Source organism: Haplochromis burtoni, unplaced genomic scaffold (assembly GCF_018398535.1).
Source record: "Haplochromis burtoni strain Fernald_Lab_line unplaced genomic scaffold, NCSU_Asbu1 Contig_7, whole genome shotgun sequence".
NCBI lineage: Eukaryota > Metazoa > Chordata > Actinopteri > Cichliformes > Cichlidae > Haplochromis > Haplochromis burtoni.
This window is the reverse complement of record NW_024582368.1, coordinates 5041441-5045769: the sequence shown is the minus strand read 5'-3', so window position 1 is coordinate 5045769 and position 4329 is coordinate 5041441. Positions and strand designations below refer to the sequence as shown.

The window sequence follows — 4329 nt, the reverse complement described above, 5'->3', positions numbered from 1 at the left end:
TGTGTGTGTGTGTGTGTGTGTGTGTGTGTGTGTGTGTGTGTAGGTACAAATGCATGCATGCCTCAGAATAAGTCAATAACATGAAAAACCAGCAAAAGCTGAAGTTGTCTATTGTCAATCACCATGTTATTCTTAAAATAAATTATATATGAAGTATTGTTTAAATACTACAGCACACAGTTGCATTAACAGCTGACCATTAATGCTTATACATAATAGAAAGAAAATCTATCTTAATTTATATACAGTATGAAACTGTACTATTGTATTGTGTTGTTGTTATTATTATTATTATTATTATTATTATTAAAAGCTGTAAAAATAAATTTTACACTGTAATGTAAAGGAAAATATCTTCTACACAAAATAAAATCATAAAATCAACATAAAGCTGATACTTAAATAAAGGATAAACAATAATAATAACAATAATATTAATAATAATAACAATTAAGGATAAATAAAGGACAAAATTATACTCAGGCTTTTGAATGAACTGTAAATGGTTCATGCCATAACATCGCTTTGAAAAAAAAAAACAGAAATATGAAGTGTTTATTGACCTCTGTGATATGACATTTCTGAGCATCTATAGAAATATTTTCACCAGCAGCCAGACATTTTGTAAGCCATGGCTCTGTTGCTCACTTAAAAATATAAATGCAATACAGCAAAAACACACTGAAAACACACACACACACAGACCTCTTGTATCACAGACATATCAAGCATCTTGATATGAAATAGTGGCACAATCTATTGGAGTAGGTATCATGCACAACACAGAAAAATGGGGGGAAATGCCAGTAAAAACAGAAAACATTTATTTTTAGGTCCTAAAAACTTTCTTTATGTATCATTGTTGTGTAAGTGTTTGATAGAAAAAGTGCTGTGTGGATGTATACATCAAGGGGTGAATTTTTGGCTTGCGGTATAAAAGACTTTGAATTGTCTGTGATGCTATAAAAATGCAATCGATTTACCTTTTCACCCTTCTATGAAAGCCTGCATGGGCAAATAGTTCAACAATACAAGGACTGCATTTTTCAACATAAAGAAACACTTTGAGGATTTCATTTTATTATCCAATCACAAGAATCAGAAAATCCACAGACATCCCTGTAAGGGACAAGGTCAAAAAACAGTAGTGAATTGCTTTGATCTTCTGGTCCTCAGGCATCAATGCATTAAAAACTCAAGCAGTAACTATAAAAACTACAGTCTGGAGTCTTCAGTGGAGACACTTGCAGGATATGGATAAAAGAATCAGGGGATACGGTGATAAATATGCCCCTGTTCAGCATTAAAACTGAACATACAAATGTTTTAGCTTCAATATTCAAAATGTTATTATCGTATTATTTTTGTTGCCATATCACTGACAAAATAATATTATTTTGTTTTATTGACTTAGAAATAATTTAATCCTGTTTTTGTTTACATTTTACACATTGTGCTGGGGTGTGGTTTGTAGCTCATCTGCAGGAGAGCAGTGATGGCGATGCATCGAGAGCAGGCAGCCGTGCATCACCGTCGATTGGAACAGCTGTGGGAGCAGTCTGGGTACCAGACAAAAAGTGTTGCAGAGAGTTGCCTGAGCTGGTTCCTCACCAGCACCGGCCACAGTGACGTCCTTTCACAGCATGGGGGAGGGAGATGACCCACAGACCTTCGACAAGGTCTTTCAGGCCACAGCGGAGGCATGTTTCTGGCTAAAGGAGGAGTGGGTGATGAGGTTGCTCCAGGTGCTTTCTTGCAAAACCCCGGCAGCAGTTCTCAGCTTGACTGCAGCAGCGAGGAACAGCTTCAAAGATGTCTGCCAGGTGGTAGTCAACCACTGGGACTCCCACCTGGGAATTATAAGGACCAACCTTTCACCTATGCCATCGTTCATGTCTCGCACACTAAAAGAGCCGTATGAATTACTGGACATTAAACCTGTTTGGACCAGCACCTACCACCCTCAGACTGACAGGCTGGTGGAGTGACTGAATAAGACTTAATAAGACTGAATAAGACCTGATTAAAGAAAACTGGCATGAATGTCCAAGCCCAGCTAAGATTCAATACGCTCTAGACCTAAGAGCTGAGCTATACACACTGGGGAGGTTATCACAAGAGAATATGCCCCAAGCCCAAGAAACCACTTCTCTGGTGAGCCTGGTTAAATACAGAGATGAGGATTGAGGGGCCAAATTCCACCATTCCTGCCTACCCGATTATGATAACCATTTCACACAGGCCCAGAGAGCAGATGTTGCTGCATTGCAACAGTGATTTGAAGATGTGTTCTCTCCCCTGCCCAGTCATACCCTTCTCACAGAGCACCATTTTGAAATGCACTCTGGCATGACGGTGCATTCACAGCCCTGCAGGTTACCTGCACATAAGAGGCAAATTGTTCAGGGGGAATTTGCTGAAATGGTATAACTGGGAGTAAGAGAAGACAGAGTGCGTGGAGTAGCCCCATAGTTCTTGTGGTGAAGAAAGGTGGTTCTATACAGTTCTCTGTTGATACCGCAAGGTGAATGAAGTGTTTGATACCTACCCAATCCCACAGGTTGCTCCTGGACCGGTTAGACAATGCTCATTTTTTTCACAACACTGGATTTAACCAGGGGTACTGGCAGATTCCCTTGTCTGCAGAGTCCAAGGAAAAAAAACGCCATTCTCCACTCCATATGGTTTGTACCAATATGAGACACTTCTGCTCAATTTGTTCTGAGCCCCACCCACCTTCCAGTGCCTCATGGACCGGGTGGGATGATGTCATCATCCACAGTGACACCTAGGCGGAGCATGTGCAGCGTGTGGCCACGGTACTGGAGTCCGTGAGGCAGGCGGGGTTCACGGCAAACCAGAAGGAGTGTATGGTTGGACAGAGGGAGGTACAGTATCTGGGGTACCATTTGGGAGGCGGGCAGGTGTGTCAACATATGGGTAAAACGACTCCTATCGCATCCTGCCTGCATCTCAAGACCAAAAAACAGGTGAGGCGGTTCTTGGGGCTGGTTTATCTACTTTACCACGCCCGGTTTTGTGTCCAGCTTCACAGACCTGACCAGCCCCTTGACTGATCTCACCCAAAAGGGTGTTCCAGATTTGGAGCAGTGCCAGGCAGCATTCTTGCAGGTAAAGAATTCTTGCTCAACTTTTCCCTCCCTGGGCTGGGGCTGGGGGCAGCTTTGTCCCAGGAGATAAGGGGGGATTGACTGCCCTGTTCTATACATCAGCACGATTTGTCAGAGCAGGAGGCCAGGTACAGTACAGTAGAAAAAGAGTGAGCTGTTGACTCTCTTCGCTATTACCTCCTGGACTGCCATTTCAGCCTCTGTTCGGATCACGCCCGGCTACAGTGGCTCCATCGCATGAAGGATGCCAACGTCTAGATCACCCGGTGGTATCTGGCTCTCCAGCCTTTTGTTCAAGGTGGTCCGTAGTCATGGCTGACTTCCTCTCTCACTTGCAAGGTGTGGTATCAGAGGAGGCTGACCAGAACAGCTGATGACCATTGTCTAATCATGCTTTCCCTATTTGAGTAGGACGCCAGGACCTGACGGGGGAGCTGTGTGTGGTTTGCAGAGCACAGGGACGCAGCTGGAAAGCTGCACAGAGATGTGGGATACACTGTAAATAAATACCTTACAACATGCAACACTGTGTGCGTGGGTCCTTTATCCTGTCACACACATTATCCCACATTTATTGAAAATCAGGTTGTATGCAATCATGCAGAGCAACAGAACTTGTCACCATATGTTGCAGTTCTGTTCCATTCCTGCAGATGTAACTGGTAAAGCTGCTTGCTAGCTGTGCTGTTTGCATATTTTATACAGAATTATGCAATTATATAGGCCAGATCTAAAATTAATCAATACAGCTGCATACTCTGTATGGAAGACTTGTCATGTGATGACTGCTAGTTCCTTTTTTCAAGCCCGAAATATCCATTGATATTTCAGGTGTTTCTTGCTTAAGTTAGCGATTTAAATTTATGTGCTTGTGTTCATTTATTTCTGCTCACTGTTAAAACATTTTTTAGATCTCTTCACATGTCACTGTTGGTTGTATGCACAAAACCTCTGAGACTTCTAGCAAAATCAAACAGTGCATTCAGATCACAAAAACAGCCAGTGTTAATGAAAACATTTTTAAGCAATAGTTATATTGCTTATCGCATCTTGCCTGCATCTCAAGACCAAAAAACAGGTGAGTCTGAGTCAATAAATGGAAAAGAAAAGAAGAGAAGAGAAGAGAAGAGAAGAGAAGAGAAGAGAAGAGAAGAGAAGAGAAGAGAAGAGAAGAGAAGAGAAGAGAAGAGAAGAGAAG

The 4329-nt window shown here is 42.1% G+C and overlaps 1 protein-coding gene across 2 annotated transcripts in view; it reads right to left on the bottom strand.

Annotated features, from left to right (window-relative positions):
* Positions 1-4329, bottom strand: part of rgs7a (regulator of G protein signaling 7a) — a 51124-nt gene that overhangs the window by 20697 nt on the left and 26098 nt on the right. The window lies entirely within an intron of this gene.